This window comes from Solea solea, chromosome 8, assembly GCF_958295425.1.
Source record: "Solea solea chromosome 8, fSolSol10.1, whole genome shotgun sequence".
Lineage (NCBI taxonomy): Eukaryota > Metazoa > Chordata > Actinopteri > Pleuronectiformes > Soleidae > Solea > Solea solea.
This window is the reverse complement of record NC_081141.1, coordinates 1831542-1855458: the sequence shown is the minus strand read 5'-3', so window position 1 is coordinate 1855458 and position 23917 is coordinate 1831542. Positions and strand designations below refer to the sequence as shown.

General features: G+C 39.0%; 1 long non-coding RNA gene and 2 other non-coding genes across 3 annotated transcripts; all 3 read left to right on the top strand.

Annotated features, from left to right (window-relative positions):
- The first annotated feature begins 15875 nt into the window (after window positions 1-15875).
- On the top strand, window positions 15876-15947 carry trnah-gug (transfer RNA histidin (anticodon GUG)). Its single transcript has one exon. It is a non-coding gene; the product is annotated as a tRNA-His (tRNA).
- Window positions 15948-16415: 468 nt separating this feature from the next.
- Window positions 16416-16487, top strand: trnah-gug (transfer RNA histidin (anticodon GUG)). Its single transcript has one exon. It is a non-coding gene; the product is annotated as a tRNA-His (tRNA).
- A 2826-nt stretch (window positions 16488-19313) lies between these two features.
- On the top strand, window positions 19314-20933 carry LOC131464494 (uncharacterized). The gene is made up of 3 exons (XR_009241180.1): window positions 19314-19387; window positions 19823-19878; window positions 20809-20933. It is a non-coding gene; the product is annotated as an uncharacterized LOC131464494 (long non-coding RNA).
- The last annotated feature ends 2984 nt before the right edge of the window (window positions 20934-23917 follow it).

Sequence of the window (23917 nt, the reverse complement as noted above, 5' to 3'; positions counted from 1 at the left end):
CAGTGTGAATATGTGAAGCATATCTTAGTGTAACACTTCAATAGGTATTAACGAGAAGAGACTCGTTCCTGAGTAGAGCTTAATGAAGGCCTTCCTCTCATCGTAAATAAGGGTCTTAGCTTTTAAGAATACAAGGAAGGGAAAAGTGTGGAACATACACACAGAGAAGCACTAGAAGCTTTTGCCCATTTGCCTCCTTAATCACAAGGTCGGCATTAAAAGGCTAAATTGTTGCGTCCTTCTGAAGAAAAATTAAATTCCCTCTTCAAATGCACATTCATTACAGTCACCGGGTCCGTCCTCACAGTAAGCGTCAAAGTCAGGGACAGTCGTCCTCTTCTGGTTCAGACTCATGCTCAGCTTTCTTCATCTTCTCCAGGAGCTAATTCATAGTCTGAGAAAAGATGCGCAGAATAGAATCAAATAGAAATGAATTGTGTTTAATAATATATGTAAATACAAACAATAAATATGATAAGATTGTGGATTGGATCATTGGATCCATCAGTCCAGTCTTATAGCGTTCCTCAGCAAAGCCTGTTTTCAGACGAAGGATGCAGGACAACAGCTTCTGCACTGCAAGTGCAAGTTCCTCACACAATTAAACTGAATTGTGAATGAGAGAGGTGGCAGACATGAGCATGGAAATGAGGATGATTGTATAACCATTACTTTGTTACTGCGGCCACATGTGGTAGATTTTAATTGGTAGGAACACCACGATAAGATGCCCTCTTATACTATAAGATCTGTTTGATGAAGGCTTGAGACCTAGATATGTCAGCATGTGCATGTACTTTAAAGAGTTGAACTTAATAGTTTAAAAGAGTGCATCAGAGTTTGTTTCTGTAAACAATGTTTTTATGAACTTTCTTGCATATTTCGTGCAATTTGCCAAAAATATGGCCGTTTGGGGAGAAAAATAATAATATTAGTGGAGGCAAAATCCACTGAACCTCGGTGTTCATGCCCTAATTAACATGTGTATGAATATGATGGTACTTATTACTTAGATTAGAATTGATTATTGATTTGAGTGGCTCATTGATTTCAACTACTGATGTTTTAATCCATATTAGCAAAGCCATAACAGCAACAGTTGATTGGCATTTAGACAATGTGTACATGTTTGTCTGTGCTCTGCTCGGCTCTTAGTCAAGGACGTATAACACATGCACAAGGAGAAGATGAAAGAAGACAGGGAAGGAAATGGAGGCATGGGCAGAGTGACAGGACGTTCAAACTATTTATAACGACATGGAAAGCAAAAGGAGATTGAAGGGCTGGGGGAGGGGGTTTGAAGAGGTGAGGCACGAGATGACAAAAAGAAAAAAGAGAGACAAGAAGGAGTAAAAATTGAAAGAAGAGGTCATGCAGCTGGAGGACAGAGCGAGGGTACAAAATCCCTGCTGCCACAATAGCGACAAATTCTTGTCAATTACACATTGTTAGTGTTCAAAAAGACAAATTAGAGGCAGAACAATAACAACAACGATCGCCAGAAGTTACGCACTGCACGCATTTAAGGCTCTTAACTTTATCAATGCCCAAAAGGGAAATTAAATTGTCATGTTTCATCAATTTATTTCAAAAGTAAATGACTGTATATCTAAAAAAAACACAGGGCGAGAAGGAGTCAAAAAGAAGAGTGCAAGAGCACATCCTAATGACAATACACGACACTTACATTCTCAGTGGAGAGTTTTATGCTCCGAGATCTGTGCATTCGACAACTTGGGCACGGCAGCAGGAGTCCCTGTGGCGCTGCATACAAACATGAGATTATCCTCAGGCTTTCAGGAGGAATATGACATGGCAGCAAGGAGTCATGATTTAACAGGTTATCAGGAATCAAAGTCAACTCTTCCTCTGTTATATGTTGCAAAGAAAGCAGAACATAACCTGATTCATGATTCATTTAGCCATTCATTAATAATGTGTGAATAGTTAGAATTAAGGTGGGAATTATGGTTCAGTTAAAGTTAGGGTTAGGAGTTCAGAGGTTATCACCCAGGTTAGCGATAAAGCTTTGGAGAGGTAGTCATGGAATGAAAGTGCAGTATCTCAACAATAATAGCTGTGCAAATCTGTGTGTGTCATTATTATTATTATTATTATTATTATTATTATTATTATTATTAGTGAGTGCATAATCATATGATTTGTAAAAATAAATTAAATAACAGTGATCAGCCCCTACATTAAAACCAGTTGTCTTTAATGCTGTGGCTAATCTGTGATTATCTGGGTCCTGTTTTGAAAGATGACGATGATGAAGAAGAAGATGAAGATAAGTGCCCATATCACCGATTGTGTGGTGTCAAACTTAGTTTTTTCAGTTATTCTCCACATCTTTATGGCTCGAGTATAAACAAATGTGCTGCAGCAGTAAAAGCAGCTGTAATGTGGCGGCTGTTTGGTGTTTATTGTAATGAGAAGTATGATTGCCTCTCTGACTGTTGGATCTGTTCTTCCACCAGAGCAAGTGCTGGAACATATTTGAGTGTTTTTCTTGCGCGCACACGGCTGCTTCACTCGAGCAGTGCTTGTTGTAATCCTGCAGGATCAGACACAGCAGTAGTTGCCTGAGGTTGGAGAAGAACACTCAGCTGTGACTCAGTAAAATGGATTAATGAAAGTGGAATTAGTGTCTTGGAGCTTCCTGCCTCTCTATAAATTCATACACAAGTGGGGAGATCTGATGCTCATCTTTGAGGGAACTGATGCGTTGCTGTTTCTCTATCTGTTGTATATGAAAGTACACACATTTAATCTTTTGCAAAGTGGGAAAGAATGCTATAACAATTACAGCCTGGAATGATGGTACATTATTTTCCTGCCAAGCAGTGATAAAATCTGATGAAACGGAGGTTGGTAGCTGAGCGTGGGTCCATTAGTCCTACTTTGTGGAAAGGAATTGTGTGAAATTAGAGTGGAGCGGATGAGCTGACGACAATCATTAACAGCTGCCCACTAGATGGCAGTAAAAACAAGGCTCCAATACTGAGAAGTCCTGCAACCTTGTCATTCAACAGGTACTTTTGTATTTGTTGCAGTTTTCCCTGTGGTAAGCAAAATTTAAGAGATACTAAGTCATAATTATGAGATACTAAATCATATTTATGAGATACTAAGTCATAATTATGAGATACTAAATCATATTTATGACCTACGTTCTCATAATTATGACTTACTAATATATTTTTTTATATTTTCTTTAGTGCTGTCAGTTATTAATGGCGTTATCACAAACCCATTTTAGCGGCGTAATTTTTTTTTATCGCAAGATTAACGTTCTTTTTGGCCTAGCAAACTGTAGTTTTTTTCACCTGCCGTTGCAACAACTAGTAACGTTACTTCTGAAGGTCTGCCACATCCGATTATTTCAATAATCGAATAGTCACCGATTATTTTTGCGATCAGTCGACTCATTGGATCATGCGTTAATTGCAGCTTATCGCACCAGCATGCAGCTGCACTTATATAACCATCATTAGCTTCCAGCTTGAAGTGTTTAAGGTGTGTGCTAACTAAAATAAAGACAATTAAGATGATAGCTCATTCAACTTTTAATGAACTTTGCAGCTAGTAGCAGCATTTTGGTAAAATGCTCCCAAACTTTCGAGCTCCGTTGCCGGCTAGCCATGATACTGTTAGGGCATAACTTTTCCGGTGTCATCATATTTGCACAAAGCAAGCCGATCCACTTTTCTATGTTGATAAGAGCATTAAAATGAGAAAAATAATGGGACAAAAAGAAATCAAGGGACGTTTAGAATAGTTATAAATGTGTGATTAATTGCGAGTTAACTATGACATTAATGCAATTAAAAAAAGTAAATTGAATAAATCATAGAGTAAAGTAGTCAAATAAAACGCACATAAGATGAAGAGGTAAACCAGCAAAGCCTTTCAGAATATAAAAACAAAACAATTGTTTCTGTTTAATTGACAGTGAGAATAAAGAGTGAGTGTTAGATAATTTGGGGGCAACAGTCTGAATCCCTCTGTACCTCTAGCTTCACAACAGGCCCTTGTAATATAGACTGGGTGATGTGAAGGGCAGATTTAATGTGTAGAGGACAAGGAGTTGAAAAGTTAAAACAAGATGAGTAATGAACTGTTTGCTTGTGTAAAGGAGGATAAAATCAGCATAATATTGGCTCTTTTATTTGAGTGAGTGTGTGTGTGTGTGTGTGTGGTGTGTGTGTGTGTGTGTGTGTGTGTGTGTGTGTGTGTGTGTGTGTGGTGTGAAACGTGTGCTGCCCCCCCCCCCCCCCAAAGACAAGCACTTCAGTATGATGTATGATTATGGCATTAAAACTGAAATGACAATATACGTATGTATTATATATGTGCATGAATTATATTTAAATATATTATATTAAAACCGTTGTGTGTGCATAAACACACACACACACACACACACACACACACACACACATTTGCATGTATGTTAATGTAAGCATGCAGCCATGCCTAACAAATGAAAATCATTTATCTCTCCGGCAGAAGCTCCCGTTTGTTGAAACTCTCCAGGACCTTTTGATTAATTTCTTTCCCGTCTGGTCACTGATTGGAGATGATGAGTTTTAACAAATGACTGTATTTGTCTGTCTCTGCGCTCTCTGCTCCTCACTCATCCTAATTCTCTCCATCTGTACTTGTTAACTCCGAAGTTACTTTCTAAACAAATGCTGCCTTGAACACATTTTGGTCAGGTTACTTTGACTCTATGCTCTGGTTAGTTCTGGATTAATGATGCCTTTAATGTCCAGGCACAGGGAGGAACTTTGGCAGAGGATGATGAAGATGGGCTTCCGTCCAAGTCAGTAAAGGAGATACGATTGTATAAATATAAATACCGTACTGATCCAACACTTTTACTGGAATTACAAAGCTGAGTTGGGCTGTGAATGTGTAGACAGGGCTGTTAAAATCTGACTCCACTGAAGCAATATGGAACAAGGTCAAAGACTGGAGTACGGGTCGTTAGATTTGACATGCCGGGGAGGACAGAAGGACCAGGGTCAGGACGAGAGTGAATCACAATAAGTAATTCGTTATGATTATTCTGCCAAAGCTGCAACAGCAATTGCCCATTTCATGATGTAAGACACTAACAGGGAATTGTTGCTTGCTCTGTGGTGGCGTGAGATTCTAATTCCTCACCTCCACTGTGGTCTGTGTCTCACATTTCATCACCTTTTCACCTCCTCCAGCTCAGACCTGTGACTGTCACAGAACCAGAGGAAAGTTGTTGACCCGGTGAAATGAAATCATATGTGACAGAAACACTTTTTTTTTTCTTCTTTACCTTTGGACCGCTTGCAAGAATATTTCTCTCTGTCTCTCTCTTGCACAGGGAGCCACATGTGACCCACACTCAAACCTTTCAGACTCTTTGCCTAGTTTCATGCGGCTCTTGCGTTCATATCAAATGATGCGTTTTTGTTTATTTTTTTATTCATGTTCCAGAAAAGCTCTTATATGGCGGAAAACAGAAGTTGCCCTGCATTAACCAATAGACGAGCGAGCTTTCGTGTTCTTCGCTTGTCTTGTCTTCTCCTACAGTAAGTCTCGATGCAGCAGAATCCGTTATTCCAAGGGTTCGGTTGGGTTCGTTTTCACTAAAGTGAAGACGACCTGAGTTGCAGCAGTGTGAGGTTCTTAGTGAGACAAGCTTCTGAATCACTCACACCGCGCTTGGAGAGAGAAAGGCAAATTCATTCAGAACACATCCTTTCAAGTATCTAAAGTAAACACGTATATTTCAAATACAAAATATTATTTTTCCACTTCTATTTTATGAGAAATACTTTCATATTGTGTATCAAAATACTTCATTGTCATGTATTTGTGTATTATTATTATTATTATTATTATTATTATTTTTTTTTAATACTTTAAAATACTTTGACAGAAGAATACAATACCTGAGGTTGTGCTGCAGATTGGACGTCATGGTGTTTGGTGCCTACTTTAATTTGCCTGGATTTATTAGCTTTCAGAGCCACACTTGAGTTATTTATTTATTTTTTTGTTCTCCATTTAGTGATTGGAGTTGTAATAATTGATCTCTCCTAGACTTCGAACTTGTGTATGCTCGCAATCCTTCAGCAAGTGCTCATGTCGTGATTATTGGCTTCTCAGTGATTGTTGTATTGGATGGTAATACTGTTCTGATTTTTTTGTTTTTGTTTTTAATAGACTTGAATAGAGGTTGTGGACACACCAATGACAGTTTCAACTGTAGATTAAATGATGATCAGTGTAGTCCGATCATCCGTTTGGATTGTATGCTGATCCATTGTGGGCCTCATCTGTTACTGCACAGTATTTTATTTTGATACCTGTGTAGCTGCTGTATTTTGTATTTTATTCTGATACATTTATTAGTTGGGTGTTTGTTATTTTATTTTAAACTACATTTGGATGGTGTAGAAGGGATTCGGTGAATACTGACGGCTCACATCAGGGAGAGCAGGTGGCTGTAATCCTGGATTATGGATTTCACTTCTCACTTTATTGATTAGCCGTAAAACGTGACCGGAGCTTATTTACACTTCATCCTCGGATTCTCTTTTATAGACTTCCCTACAGCTGATCACGCGGTCGTTTTGTATGCCGCACATAAACGTGAGGATCGATGACACATTTGTGTGCCTCGTAGAACTCATTAACAAAAAATCTGAGCGGTGCTGCCTGGAATTTATCGATGATGTGATCGACATATCTGACAGAGAACATGTGTCCGTCGTCACAGGTGCCTATTGGGAATGTGCAAAAACAGGCTTTTTCTATTGTTGCTGTTACACAAAGGGAGGGTATTTGAAAAGATATAAGAGGTATGGGCCTCAAGCCTAAAATTAAATAAAGGTAAATTACCTCTCCTATAGAGGACTTCGCCAAATCCAGTGCGTAACAGAGAGTTTTAGTTCCCAGGCAACGGAGACATCCAATTGTCTTGAGTGTGTGTGGGACAGACCAGTAATGGAGCATCCACAATTTCACATCAGAGGAGGAAGGTGGGAGATAAAGAAAAGCCCTATAGGCACTGACTGGGATGTAATGATGCAGAGAAAGAGAGAGACAGAATGGTGTGCAGCTTCTCACCACAGGAAGCGCTTCAAAACCTGCCGTCCCCAAGGAATAACATCAGCCCCGTGGTGCAGTCCTTTTAATTAAAGTACAATGAGACACGTCAAAACAACAACATCATCAACAACAAAAGTCAAGCACACATTAGATTACCCAGGTGTGACCGCATCAGCGAGTCTGGCCGCTGCTGGGAGCAGGCATTGGCATGTTGTAGGCACAGAAAAGATCGACAGGTTCGTTTATGGATGGGTGGAAAAACATTGGCAGAATCTGAAAGGTCCATGGTACAGGAAACAACAAAGGCCCAGTGACAGGAACACTATGAGCAGCCACAGCATCAACTCGACCTATATTTCTACAACGCTGTCAATCAAAAATGGTTCCTCCAATCGTCGTGCGTCACTCCATCATCCCACTGCTCCGTTGACTCTCAGACACACTGAGCCTCCCTGGAAGTGACGATGTTGCCACATTTATATGACATATTCTGTGCCATATCATAGAGATCAATTGAAGCTTGCTTTCTTAGAGAAATCTCCTCTAGTCCACACAAATATAACCCTAACCCTAACCCTACGACCCTTGAAAGAAGGTGATATCATAATCCCACCTCTTTGTTGTGCTTGCATTTGCTGTCACTTTGTCGTCTTCCTCGTCTTATACTTGAATATTGTCTGTTTTCTTCATGATGTGTGTCTCCTCTTTCCTTGGTTACGTTCATTCGTCAGTGTTGAACGGCTCAGCGTCTTCTCCAGGTTTTTGGCGACATACAGGCCTGATATATGTACTACAGCGTTTACAGTTTACAGAGGAATAACAACAGAAAAAAAACAGAATAATATAAAAAAAGTTCCTTATGACTAATTGAAGCTAATGGAAAGCACATTTATAAAATTGTTTTCAAGAGTAGTTTAAAAGGAAAGGAGGATGTGATGTCTGCTGATGTTCTGACCAGGTTCTCACAGCATTTTCCGTCTATTTTATATACTTTATATACTTTAACCAGAATAATCATCCATCATCTAACCTTTTTCTCCACCCCATAGTTTCAGATTCAAAGGTCGAAAACCTGTAAGAAAAAAATATTCTTCTGCTTGCTTTGAATGTTGCCGATGCTGAGGTGAATGACTCTCTCGCCTTCATTAAGAAAAACAAGCTTTGTGTGTCACAGTGTGAGGATGCCCTGTATTTAAATTTAATCGGTGTGATGTTGATAATTACACCAGACTACATAGATGCAGGATTAATTGAAGCATTTGGGGTTTTTTTGCGCAGCGAGAAAATATTATATTACGCATCAATTTGTGTCAATCACTCATTCCCCACTGACTGGGAGGCTCAGTGCTAATGAACCACACTCCCTGCTATATTCACCTGCCCAGCTGACACCTCCACCGTGCCAGTGTGCTCACTTATCTTCTGAAAAGACATCTCCCAGTGCTGTTCAGAGCTGTTCAGTGCTGTCATTTCCCCAGAATCAAATGCATGTAGTCAGGATAATGGTATGTCGGAGGCAGCGATTTTCTGTCTTAAAAATCAATTGAGGAAAATCATCACATCCCCGTCAGGCTGGCCTTCGCCACGCTTGGCCAATCAGCTGTCTATAAAAAGGCTCTCAGAAGACCGAGGGAGCACCGTGAAAAAAAGAAATCATGCGTGGCACTGTATATACTTTTGAGTGCAGTGTGAAGTGGATTATCCTCTTTATATTTCACTATGAGGAGGAGAACTCTTTATGTCAGGTTTAACAGTGATCTTTATCAACTCTCCAGGTAACATCAGACGAGGGCCCAGTCCCAATTCTCACTTTTAGCCCTACTTGTGACGTAGGCCTGGGTCATAGCCCGTTGCCGTGGTTTCCATTGAAGTGGACGTTTGTGAGCAGTTTAAGACCCCCTCCACACAGAAATAAAAAGGAAATAATATTGTCATTTCGAAAAGTGAAAACCCAGTCCAGCTTTTTGTGAAATGAAATAATAATATTTATTGGATGATATTTCACTTCATTTCAAATAAAAATTGTTGAATTTTATATGCCGGAATATGCAGAACTATAAGTTAACAGAAGAAAAACTTGCTTTATTTTATTAAAAAATGGTGGAATTTGCAGAAAATAGGTTTAAAGGTTCATCAATTTTCTTCAAGTCAGAGACTCTTTCATTGAATTTAATCTTTGCTTGATGCAATGTGCATAAAGTTAAAAGATTGAAACTAATAAAACAAGTTTGGTTTTATTTGATTCACTTTTATATGATGGAATATGCAGAAAGAATAGAATTAGGCTCAAGGCTGTTTTGCTCTACAGCGTATCCAGGTTTTCATAAGTAACATAATTAGTAAAGTAACTAGTTACTTTTCAAAATAAGTAATCAGTAAAGTAATGCCCTTATGTTTTTCATTAAAATACTTCAATGTTGTGTATTTTTGTTGAAGTTATAACAACTGAACCCTCAGCAAGTGCTATGGTGTGTAACTTAGAACATATTGGCAACCCGTGCAGGGTGTACCCCACCTTTCGCCCTATGTCAGCTGGGATTGGCACCAGCGCCCCTGTGACCCTCGTGTGGAGGGTAAAACGGTCGAAAGAAGTCCTGAATCACAGGTCTTCCCGCCCCCTTGAAACCTAACTGTTGGTTTCACCCCTAATCAGCCGAAACATCCTAAAAATCAGATATATTTAAACGTCAGCCTTTGACGACTGAGACACAGCTACTCTCGCTCCATCTCTCACACACACACACACACACACACAAACACAAACAAACAAACAAACAAACAAACACGCTGCACGGCCTGTTCCTAGCACATTTAAAACAGCCTACATGCTCCACACACCGGGACAATTAAGACAGAGCAAAATAAATATTTCAGCACTGCATAATAATTATCTTGAATGCTTGAAAGGGCAAGCATCTTAACATGAACTAAACACACAGCTTATCTTCAGAACGGCTGCAGGCTCTTGTGTCCATTTTGTTTACCGCTTATTTTGATCAACTCAGAAGGTCGTAGGTTAGACCAATCCACACCAATGTGTTTTTTTTATGACAATTATTTTATTTCATTTAGCAAAACTGTTTTCATTTGACCTTTTAATGTGATAAATGAATGCATGAAATACAAAATGGGCGGTTGGTGCATGACCCATGAATGCCCATGAAGCAGACTCCAAGTGACAGGAGAGATGAGAAAAACTGCCTCGGGGTGTGAAAGTATATTTAGTATTTTGAAAATACAATACTACTGTATTTTATTTTTGATACACAGTGTGGCTACTGTGTTTTGTCGCTTATTTGGTTACATTTAGTAGTTGGACATGTGGTTTTTTATTTTAATTTGTATGTATTTTTAGCCATGGGTGCAAACGCCATTAGTGTAGAAAAGAAAAAATCACTCTAATGTGCGTCCGTCACCACTTTTATCTTAAGAGCAGTGAGAGACTGAGACACAGTCTCATCACCTGCTACTCAAGTCTGCACAAAGAGCACTGACTGACTGTCTGTCTGACTGTCTGTCTGTCTGTGGAGCTGCTGTGGCAAAACTCCCATGTGCCTACAATAATGTTATGTATGTATATAAATGGAAAAGCTTTTAGCTAAATGCTCTGTGTGTAAACATATTACATTTAAACGTACAGCATATACATATAGAGTGTTTTAAATCCTTTTTTTCAGCACAACCCAGGCAATCTGATGAAAAAACTATACTATCAACTATACTTAAAAACACCTGAGCAAAAAGTTCTCGAAATGTTTAACGTCGGATTGAATTATTTAAAAAATTGGAAATATGTCGCAGTTCAAAGTTCTCTTGGCCTCGTTTTTATGAACGAAAAGAAAAGAAAAATTTCTTTTTTGTGACTTCTTCTGCACAGTTATTGCAACTTTATATCCTGCGATATAAAATGAATCATAACTTTAACTCAACGACACATAAGAAGACGAAAGGGTTAAAGTTGGGATGGGAGATTATTTTCTGGAGCATTTTTTAACTGTGTTGCTTAACATCCCCTTCACACCCCAATTGTAACCAATTAATGAATGCATTTGTCACAGAAATAAACAAATCAATCACCTGTGGAGCGGACAGGCCTGTAAAAACACCATCCAATAATAAATGCAATTCCTTAAATCATCTGTATAATAACCTATATATGTGCAATAACTCAAATTACAACCGTCTCCAGATTATTCATTCAATACTGTATATAGTGTCATCTCTCCTGCATACGTTATGCATATTGACACTTTATTTTAATTTTTACATAAGAGTGCATATGTTTACTCTTGTTTGGTTTAGTTAGTTTTTTTATTTTATTATTCTCATATTTTTCTGTCCTTTTTTTCATGCTCTTTGAACGGGTGCAGCGATAACTCAGCTACTGCCATGAAAAAGACCAGAGTGAACATCGGTGCTGCTGCGTTTTGAACGGTGGCGGCAAAATGATGCCACGGTGGCTCTGCTTCTACTGGACCGGTAGGTTCACTTTGTCTTTGTGACCTTTTGAGCGTATTTGTTGTTTTTCTGCATCACGTTTGTCATTTGAACAAGTGTCCATAAAAGCTAGCGTCCCCGGAAAGAACCGAAAGTCAGCGATGCTGCGCACTGCTCGTGAATCTGTGTTCGTTTGCACGTTCCTGTGCTCTGGAGGTGTAGCTTCGGAGGTCTGAATTAAAGGGGCTGGATCTCCAACCCCACCTTTAATAAGCATGACAACATATTACTGAAATTGTTGATTTGTTTATTATTGCTTCCTCTCTCCCACCATCCTCCCTGCCCTTTAACTGCCTCTTGTTGTCTGTCCTGTCCTTCATTTATCAAAGTGTTTTGCAGACACACACCATGCCCCTGTTATTAATTGGAGGATATTCAGCCCCTCCCTTCTGACATTTAAGCAGCCTTTGTTAAAGAAAAAATAATTATCCATGAATTTCCCTCATCTGCCCTCGATCCTTCGTCAGTCAAACCTCAGCACACACACACACACACACAGTCTCTCACTATAAAATGAAGTAGCCCACTTGTATCTGTAATGATGGAGTATCACAGAAACGTGTTCCGACTCTTGTTCATCAATCTTTATGTGTCTCTACAGATATATATCTATGGTTTTAAGGTGTTATCCGGCTGGTCTTGACCTTTTCATTGTAAAAAAAAAAGGTAAAAAAAAAAGGCAACTACAAAAGCCTGCAATAAAACCTGAAGCTGCTATTTTCATTAGTGTTAGTAAAAAAAAAAAGATTCCTTGGACAAAAATGAATTCCTTCATTGAAAACACTGTAGAAGTCTTAACACTGCAGAAAAACTAGATGGTATTGATATCACCTTGTGTGTGTGTGAGGGAGGAGAAGGTCTGAAAAAAAGTTATCCTCCACACGAGGGCCGTGGGTTGCTGGAGCCAATCCCAGCTGACAGGTCGCCAGTGCATCGCACCCTAACCCTAACCCCCACAGAGATGAACAACCATTCACTCTCACATTCACCACACCACGTAGAGAAACCCAGCTGTGACACTCGCTCCCATAATCCTTTGAACCGCGCTGAATTACTTTGATTGGATTGACGGTGTGACACGTCCTCCTACACGACGAACAACTAAATCCCGCCGCAGTCAAACGGGGCCAAGTGGTGTTGTGCTCCATTTCAGTGAGGTCTGGATTTGAAAAAGCTGTTTTTCCGTTAGCCTCCTAGACCAGTCAATGGCATCGACATGTCCTGTGCTCTTTGTGCTGCCGGGGTGACGTAATTAAGATGTAATTAACAGGCGTCTCATTTCATGACCTACGTGATCTGCTCTGAATGTGCTAAATGCAACGGCGAGAATGTGCACAGCTTGACAAGTGCTCCATTTTTGTAGAAACCTGGCAGGAAAGTGACAAGGTTTTAATATTGTATACAGTACTGTGCTAAAAGGGATAGGGCACTGTTCCACTGTAATGCTTTTGCTTTAATAATCATATGTAATTATTCCCCTATCTCTTCCTTAGAATACAACCAGGAAATACAGGAAATATGTGTGTCGTATTACAATAACAGAACATTGTCAGTAAATAACAGCTTCTTCAGACTTACACTTCACAGTCACAGAACATCTGGCTCATTCTGTCGTTGGTAACACCTGCATTTGCACCTGCTGTTGTGGAAAAGGTCATCTATTCCAGGTCCATTTGACACATTTTTTACATTTTACATACATATGTTGTATATTCTAATTGGAAGCTTTTCATAACCCTCTTATGACTTTATGAATGAAGCTGAAGGATATCTACATCCGGTTTTCAAAATAAAAGAGCACTGTTTCTCTTTGTCAGCTGTCATAGATGTCCTGAACACAACCTAGTCTTGTCCAGAACTTATGGAAAACGTAGTTTTTATTACATCTTAAAATGTACATTATGTTCGGTTTAAAAAGTGTGGGCCAATGTGGGACTTTTAACTTGAAATTTCTTTAAAACTGTAGTGTAAAATATCTATTTTAGTAGATATCAATGTGCTGAATGCAACTTTATCCATCTTGTTCAGAACTTAAAGAGAACTCTCTTTATTCAGTTGCTCAAAGTCCAGTTATTAAGTGTGAGGATTGTCATTATTTTTCCATTCAAAGATGTGTTTTAAACTCAGACCTTGTAAGGAAGGCATTAAAATCAGTAATATCAAGAAGCTCCTGGTGGTGGGAGAGATAAAGTCAAGGGATGAGTCAAAGTCGATAGGATTTATTCTCTGGGTAACATGAATGTCTGTGACGCCATTATAGAATAATTCCTATGATAGATGGCAATGATGCTGATGAGACATGAGAATATGATACCTTACAGATCAGCATCTGCTGTTTCCCCCTCATTGTGCTGTCTCATACACTATCTATCAGTTGAAGTGTCTTCTTTAAATGTTGTCTCTGACATGTTCAAATATAAAATGAATGAAAAAATCAGTCTGTCCCTCTGGGAAGTATTTGAAGAAAAGTCAATAGAGACAGAAAATCGACACAGGCAGGGAAAGATTTTCATTTGAGTGTCCAGAAAACAGCCATCACATTTCTCACTACATAATTGATCTCCACCCTCCGATCCCTCTGGAGATGTGCACGCCTCATCTCTACTTTCACCTTCAAATAGGATATCAAGTAAACCTTCATTTAAAATGTTCTCTCATCACTTTACGTGAATAACATGTCATCAAACTCTGGGAAAATCAATTTGAAGTCTGAACAGATGATGTTAAATGTACATTTATTTTTGTAGCTGTAGACACAGAATACAGTGTCTACAAGTGTAAAAAATGCATTCACCTCCATTCATGTTTCATAGGCTTCACCTCCACCTGGTCAGCTGACCTGATGGTCCACAAGAGCCTGTGGAGCCTCCCCTCATTAAGCAGACGCCTGACTGATAATGACTGGCAGCATGATGGTGATGCATGTGTGTGTGTGTATGTGTTTTATTTATATCTGTTTGAGGTCCAACAAAACATACTTTTTGTTAGTCTTTGTGGGGACATTTTAAAGTGCTTTTTTTCAGGGTTAAGACCTGGTTTGCGGTTAGGGTGAGGGTAAGATTTAGGGTTTGGCACTTAGTTGTGATGGTTAGGGTAAAGGGTCAGGGAATGTAAGGTGTCCTCACTCGAATATAAAAAAAAGGTTTGTGTTTGTGTGTGTGCACGTGAACTCAAATTTGTTGTCCTTTTTAGGACCTTTTCTGGCATAAACACTGACTTTGCCAGGACCAGTTGTCCTCGTGGAGACCAAAACCTGGTCCTAATGAGGCAGAATGAAATTTCTGAGAAACTGGTTAAGTTTTGGCCTCGGATTTAAATTTTAGACAAGTTTAGAGTTACATATTAACTGGTTAAGGTTAGGGTTAATTCTTTGTTTAGGCTGACTTCCAAATGAAAGGAAGTCAGTGCTGTGTGTGTGTGTGTGTGTGTGTGTGTGTTCTTCCTTTTCTATAAAACGATCCTTGTAACACACTAACCAGCAGCAGTGATAATCACAGGTGCAGTCAATGCCATGGAGCGCGATCCCCACAATACTGGAGGTAATAGTTATGCTCTGTATTGCAGCATGATGCTTTCCATTTAGCACTGAGGAGCAAGAAAGGAGGAAATCCCTGAGCAGCCGTTTTAGGAAGAGACTTTAATGAGTGTGAACTGTCCTGCGGTGATGTGGCACTTTAAGAGGCAAAGTTTCTTGGTGTTTGCTATCGTCACTGCAAAGACGGAGGCTCCAGGGCTTTGAGGGTCATTATTATCTACTGAAAGTTGAGCATACTGTATGTCGTAGCGGAGGGTCGCACAGATAAGCCCCATTTACACACTTGGATGCAGTTTGCTTAGATTTCACAAATAACTGCGTTGCGGTTGTCAGACGTTGTGGAGGGCTGATGAGTGTATTGCATTTAAGAAAAGAAAGGAGAAACCCGAGGCTAGTGGCGCAATGGATACCGCGTCTGACTACGGATCAGAAGACTCTAGGTTCGACTCCTGGCTAGCTCGTGTTCCCTCTAACATGGCAGGTGAACTTTGTCTTCAACTTTCTACTGTGAACATTGTCAACACTTTCCAGCTAATAGTAGTCAAATGACCAAATCATGCTTGTGACAAACCACAATCCAAAACTGATCGTATATCAAGTCACTGTGTATCTTGTCAAAAAACATCCACCCTTTCTTAAAAGGGCTTTTGTGGAAACATCTCAATCGATTGCTTCATATCAGCCACAGGTATTTGTGAGCCTGTTGTTTTGCTGATATTCACAGCGGGAAGAGGACAAACAGTCAGCCGTGATCGTATAGTGGTTAGTACTCTGCGTTGTGGCCGCAGCAACCCCGGTTTGAATCCGGGTCACGGCAATGAGAAATGCAGGATAAACTTTGGATGATACACCAAATGCCTTTTTCCACAAAAACTTGATAAAATGTAATTTTTGACAGAATTGAGGTGCACTAGAAAGTAGCAATCCAGGGCTAGTGGCACAATGGATAACGCGTCTGACTACGGATCAGAAGATTCTAGGTTCGACTCCTGGCTAGCTTGTGTTCCCTTTAACATGGCAGGTGAACTTTGTCTTCAACTTTCTACTGTGAACATTGTCAACACTTTCCAGCTAATAGTAGTCAAATGACCAAATCATACTTGTGACAAACCACAATCCAAAACTGATCGTATATCAAGTCACTGTGTATCTTGTCAAAAAACATCCACCCTTTCTTAAAAGGCCTTTTTTGGAAACATCTCAATCGATTGCTTCATATCAGCCACAGGTATTTGTGAGCCTGTTGTTTTGCTGATATTCACAGCGGGAAGAGGACAAACAGTCAGCCGTGATCGTATAGTGGTTAGTACTCTGCGTTGTGGCCGCAGCAACCCCGGTTTGAATCCGGGTCACGGCAATGAGAAATGCAGGATAAACTTTGGATGATACACCAAATGCCTTTTTCCACAAAAACTTGATAAAATGTAATTTTTGACAGAATTGAGGTGCACTAGAAAGTAGCAATCCAGGGCTAGTGGCACAATGGATAACGCGTCTGACTACGGATCAGAAGATTCTAGGTTCGACTCCTGGCTAGCTTGTGTTCCCTTTAACATGGCAGGTGAACTTTGTCTTCAACTTTCTACTGTGAACATTGTCAACACTTTCCAGCTAATAGTAGTCAAATGACCAAATCATACTTGTGAAAAAACACAATCCAAAACCGACAGTATATCACATCACTGTGTATCTTGTCAAAAAAACCCCACCCTTTCTTAAAAGGTTTTTTTTGGAAACATCTCAATCATTTGCTTTATATCAGCCACAGGTATTTGTGAGCCTGTTTTGCTGATATTCACAGTTTGTGCCATTCACTCCTGATGGCACAAATGTTATGCCATACCCTTACTGTAGTAAACTGAGTGGCTTTGGTGGAGGTTTGGGCTTTCTGAGCGCTTTCTCTAGTTTCTGCGTGTTTACATTTTAGTGTAACTTGAATTATTTTGATGATGCACAGAGTGGGAATGTGGTTTTAGGATAACTGGAAACATGCTGGGCTGAGATAAAAGTCCCAGCGTGAAATGGATTAGACAGTCTCACACACACACACACACACACACACACACACACACTCACACACTGCCCTACCCTGCCTGATGATAAAATTCATATATGAAAAAGTCTTTAAAGAATCTGTGAGGGGAGCTTGTGGAAGAGTCATTTCATTTATGACAAACATGAAATTAATACCTTCTAAAAATACAAGTGAGAAATTAAAGATATTCTCATGAGATCAATTCCCTTCTGTTATGTGTAAAAGTGAATGAAGTAGAATGATCACTGAAGCAAGACTACTCTTTACAGGCTACTTTATTCGCTGTTCACACGCCTTGAACATCTTGCTGCTCTTCTTCTTCTCTTCTCCTTGTCAGGCCACACTCAGCAATACTATGCCACCTAGTGGCAGACACAACACCTTCCTGCTAGAAAGGAAATGGGATGTTTTGTGTCCCACATCTGACTTGACTTGATTTTGACAAACTACAACTAATTGAGGAGAAACTGACTTGCAGAAACATAAGGATCCTGAGACTGTTACCAAGGAACATATAACTGGTTTTGTACAAGGGTTACACTGTTGGAAATTGTTGCACTAATGCATTAATTGCATATGTTAATTGTATTTTAGTATAACTTGTTATTCACACCTTGTGGCTCCAGTTACATTTGTGTGTCCTTTTCCCTAACCCCTCCTTTGGATCTAGACACTGGTCCAATGCATTTCTCTTTCGGTTACATTTGCTTATCTTTCTGGTCTTATTATTATATACATTATTAATGATGACATTATATAGATAGAAACAAGATGCTGAATTCTACACGTTCCAAGAAAGATGCTATTTTTTTAATAGTTATTAAGTATAACTGTCAGTGTTCAGTTTGCAGGGGCAGACTTAAACATGACGCTAAAATTAATGATTTTGGGGGGAATAAATGTGCTTAGATGAAAAGTGAGAATTTTGTGTCCAAAAAAAGAGCAGCTTTCATGAGACCACACTCTGACAGAGACAGATTGTTAGCTATTAGTGAGCTAATTGGTGAAAAAGTTGAAAGGAGGATTTGTTAAAGTCGCCTGGAAGTACGCAGGCAAAGTCAAAGTGCCAGTTAGTGTTAAAAAAACTACAGAAAGAAGATTACAGAGAAGACATTTAAAAATGTCTTCTCTGGCCTGTGATGATGATTCATCATCATCCTCATCATCGTCACTACCATCTGACATAGATATCTTGCCAAAGAGAAATCGTACCAGCCAAGGAGCTTATTGTGATATACGAGTCCAATAATATATTATGTCCCTCAAAGGATTTTATGTCTCTTGACAAGGACCAGGTTCTCAACCCCTGAATACTCACTGGCTGACTGCCAGTCTGGTAACAGAGATGATTTACACTCAGTCTCTGACCACCTATCTATCTGACTCATTACTAATTGCAGACTTTGCCTCAGTGTGTCAACAGGTACTTGTTTTCTATACGTTTGACATGTGTAACGACTCAATGATGCTCCTAATATATGACAACTTCATTCACTATTAAAACCTCACAGCATTATCATGAAAACAGAAGAGAAGAGTCCACAGAGCATGGATAATATTCAAGGTCCTGATCCAAGCAGCAACAAACGGAGTTTGACATGAGGCCAATGTCAAAATCCAAAAGTGTCACAAGGCTGAATGGAAATAGGATTATAGAGGCACCAGTTGGAGTAAGATTATGATCAAATAATTCTGAAAGAGTCGTAGAAGTTAATGAGAAGAGAAGCAAGCATGCAGAGGGTCAGTACTTTCTTACTGCTGTGAAACTAACAAAGCATGACATCACATCATTTTTAAGCCATAATACACATATCTATGTCTTGCGGATCTACGTAATACTTATACCCTAATTTAACCACTTGAGAGTCATAGCGATGGTTAAATGTCTTGTCGTGGGGAGATTGGGGGCTGTCTCCACTCCACCTACACTGTAACAAATTTCTGTAATTTCTACAGTAAAAAATTACAGAAGCTTGTTGTCCTATCCTTTTACAAGGTGTAACTGTAAATTGCAATGTATTATGGGTAAAAAACAATTACAGTAATTTAAAGCTGTAACACATTTTAAAATTACAGCATGGTTATGTCTTCACTTGGTTCTGACTGTAAATGATACATTTACAGTTAAACACTGTTAGGCTAATATTGGCAGTTTGCAAGAGGATAGGCATTTGATGGCGGGAGGAGGAGAGCGAACCCAGCATTCATCCACTCAATAAAGAGTAAGTAAGTATTATGTTATTAGTCTAAACTATTAAAGAGAAACTAGGCAAGATTGTATGCATGGTTATGTTACATTTTACCCGAATTAAACAGTAATTATTTTAGTTTTTAACAATATGACTTTAGTAACCTTTTTTGAGGCTATGCCTTTCACCTGGCATATCATGGCTGGAAACCAACCTTGCTAGTTTCTCTTCAAAATGTGATTCAAGTAATAACATGCAATATGATTTAATCGTGTGTCAGCCTGGTTTGCACTTGCCTAACTAAAAATAAAGTTAGCTCAAGAATATTTTTCAAACGAGTGTAATCCCAGGCTCTGCAGTTTAATGGAAGGCTAAAATGTTAGGCTAACATGCCGCTAGCTAAGGTAGTTAGGTGCTACTGTACGTTGTCGAAACTCGGTGTGAGAAAGTTACGTGTGTCGCCGACAGGATCGAATCAACCTTGAAGTGAGGTGAGGAGAGAAAGCTGCAAAAACAACATTTTGGTAAGAATAATGTTTCCTTATTTATTTGTGTGACTAACAGCATTTGGCATCATTTTATTCGCCTTAGTTGGAATATACGGGGTGTGGGACTCAAAACTGCACTGTTTTTTGAAGATGTTAACCAGCAAAAACCACAGAACAGCAAGATACACTAGAGTGTTGTAACTGCTGGATTGTATTATGAAGATTTGTGTGGTACAATTTAGTATTATGGGAATTATTATTACGATTCTTTGTCGCGAACTAGTTCTCCTCGTTCAGTTCATTAAAAGGACTTGCGAATCACGAATGAGCCATTCTCTGACTGCTTCGTCTGGTTCACTTCTGTAACTACTTTCAGACCAAGAATACATCAGATGTTTCAGTGCAGTAGGCTTTGGAGCAGTGTGTTATGTGCACAAAACATTTTTTTTTCACAGTAATATCGACCACTATCATCATTTATCTGGTGAAGGTAGTTAGTCAGAAACTTCCTATCGTTCACGAATCGTCCATGAACTCAGGGTGGCCGCAGGTCCTTAAAAAGTCGTAAATCAATTTTCCTAAAAATAAGGCCTTAAAAAGTATTAAATTGTCTTAAATTCAGATGGCATGGGTCTTAAATATTTGTGTGTCATGTCACCGCGAAAATGCAGTCAATCTGTTCTGCTATTTCGATTTTTTTTTTTCCGGTAGCCGCTGCGTTGTCTATGGGCTGGTTCAGAGGCTGTAATGCTACGCACCGTTGGGTGACAAGTGAAAGACGAGACCCAATCACTACCGCTGATAGAGTCTGGGTCTCGTCTTAAACTCGTCTCTAGCCTAGCCTGCACAGCTTTTGATGACTTAAGCTAAAGCGGTGGTCGGGGAACGCAGGGGAGATCTATGGGTTTTGTCTTTTGTAAACAATGTATTTCATTAAGTGTCTTTTTCCTGATTTTGTGACTTCAGATGCTTCCTGGGGATCAACCCAACGTCTGGCACAAAGGCCACAAAGTGGATCAGTCCAAGAAGTGGGAAGGTGCAAGAGAAGTGGAACAGCAATGTCAACCTTCATGTCTCTGCACTTCTAAAAAGGTTAATGGACTTTGAATGGCTTTGAGCCCATTTGCAAAAGAAACAATAATGGCACACTGTTTTGTATAAAAAAAACAAAAAAACAATGGTTCCAAGATGTGGTTATTTTTTACACATTTGACTTTGTTGCTGCAAATTACAGTAGTTAATTTAAAGTTACACTGTGTGGCTGCAAGTCTTGTGCAGTCTGGTGTATGTTTATGTGAGTTTGTTCATGTCTGTGTGAGTTTGAAAATATACACATCGGGTATTGAGTGTTAATAAATGTTTTGTATTGTTGCAGCACTGACTCTTGTTTTATTATTATTGTTAATAGCTGAAAATAATTACAATTACAAAAAAATGACCGTGCTTAATTTGCAAAACATGACAAGCAAACCTATATTAGCTGTAAAAACATTCTACAATAAAATAATGAATTATGAACAAGTAACAGCTATTTAGTGGCAAAAATAGTTGGCAGGTAACTCATGTAATTTGAATGGGATACAAGATAATATTGTAAATTAAAATACAATAAATGGTTGTTTATCATATAAAACAATACATTGTTGTGTTTTATATACGGCAAAAACCTGTAAAACGTATCCAGTAATATGTTGTAATTAATGTTTACAGTAATTAACAACACTTTTACAGCACTTTATGGGCAACTTTTTTGCCTGTTCTTTACTGTAAATTCTACAGGAAATTTGTTACAGTGTACTGTCTGTTAGTGGAAGACCAGCCTTGCAAGATCAGGGCTGCCGACCCGGAGTCCTCAGAATCTGTAGGGTCTCATGAGTATTGTTTTATGGCACTAAACACATACACACACACCTTAACCAAGTACCAGCTACAGCTAGCTCAGATTTACAAAAGTATGAACCCCAAAAGAGTGTGTGAGGGATAGCACAGTTCTGCTAAAGACAGTATGGTTGCTGGTGCCGGACAGGCTGGCCTGAGTATTTCAGAAACTGTTCTACTATCTACTGGGATTTTTCACGTACATCTCTACAGAGAATGTTTACAGAGAATGATCTGAAAAAGAGAAAAGCAGCCAGTGATCTGCAGGAGAAAATTGTTGACACCAGAGGTCAGATGAGAATGACCAGACTGCTTCAATAATGATAGAAAAGCAACAGAAACTCAAATAACCACACATTCAAACCAACAAGTCCATCGTATTGCAAACCTTGAAACAGATGGGTTGACAGCAGCAGAAGAACCACAGTGAGTGCCACTCCCACCACTTTATTAGGTGCTGTGTGTACCTGCTAAATTGGCCAGTGAGTGTATTTTTTTAGCTATGTTAGCAGCAATTTGAAAAAGTCAGTTTTTTTTGGAACATCTCAAAAGTCTCAAAAAGTATTGAATAGATTTCCACAGCCATGCTGCCAAAAAGAAGGGTAACACTTTATTTTAATAGTCCATTGTTGACTCTCCATCTGTCATAAGCAGATATTTCATATTTCAAGCAGATACAAAATATGTGCAGTGTAGATTGTGTCTTTGTGCTCATCTCATTAGTTGACGAACTACTTCTAATTAGTAGATAATCTGTCACTTGAAAGTTATGTTTATTTTCAAGTAAACATCAAATCATAGACTATCCTATAGTTGACAGATTACCAGATTACCTGTTGATTACTTGTAGAGAGTCAGAAATGACTATCAAACTAAAGTGACACCAAAAGAACAAATGTCTTGTTTTTCTGTTTATTAGTTTGGACTGAATTGTGTGAGCGTGAGGTGTCTTGTGATACATAAGCATCATTGGCCACTTTGAATCCCTGAACTCATCTTTAATACGATCGTGAGTAATATAGATCTTTCTTTCAAAACAAGCTCTGCTAAAGCGCCCTTGAGCATGATGCTCAAACCCTGGCACGCCTGCTGCTGCTGGCTTGAGGCCAACAGTTAATGTGATTAAATTGTTCCACTGTTACGTGAACTTGAGAAAAATCAAGGCAAAGCTCATCTTCTCATACTGTAAAATGACAGACTTGAAGGTATTTTTATTTAGTGCGTAACTTCACTTCAAACCTTAAGTGCTTTTCTATATCATGAAATATTGATGAGATCTTGAACATTTCCTGTCCCCATGTGCGTTTGATTATCTGCCTCATTCTGAATAGATTCACTTGTATCACCTTAGCTACTTCTTCTTCTTCTCATATATATATTTTTGCTGCTTCTTGTTTTATGTTCTACGTTACCTCTTGTTTGTAGCTCATGGTGCTTTTGGGACTTTTGATTTTTGACTTCACCTTGTCGACCCTGCATCTAGCGGAATGATTTTGTACATTTGGCTCGCTGGATTAGATTTTGTGTATCGACTTTTGCCTGCATTAAAGATCTAGTGTGGAGGCTTTATTGGCAGAAACAGTCTGAGTAGTAGTAGCAGTAGTAAAATATTGCTGCTACCTATACTTGTATAAGTATATAATCACTCTAAAAGAAAGAAAGTTTGGTTTTCATAACCTTAGAATAAGGCTCTTATATGTACTTTAGGCCAGGCTTGTGCTTTAATGAAGTCCACCCTCTTGCGGCCTCATAAATAGAAACATATTTATGGATAGTATATTCAATTTCTGGCAATAAACCTAAACCTTTAACATAAAGAATTAATATGGGTGTGGCACTGTGAGTCTCTTCCTCATCTTAGTTGCTGGTCGTTTGTAACACGAGATCTGCAAATTAGAAGACCAGATTAAATGGCTTTAATGAATTAATGAGCATCATTAGTATTACTGTAATTATACCGACGGGATTTTCAATTGCAGCATGAAACAACATTACAAACTGATTGAAGAGGATAATAGAATACTCAAGTCTTTGTTGGAATACGTTAAGAGCCAAGAGTTAAGAGTTTTATTTCACTTTGGTGTGCGTTAAAATGGGATGGGAAACACCGTTGTTGTTATGATTGAATGGTCCACTTGTGTCCAGAACAGTTTACACAATGCCAAGGTTCCTTCTTGTATGAAAATGACTCTCTGCC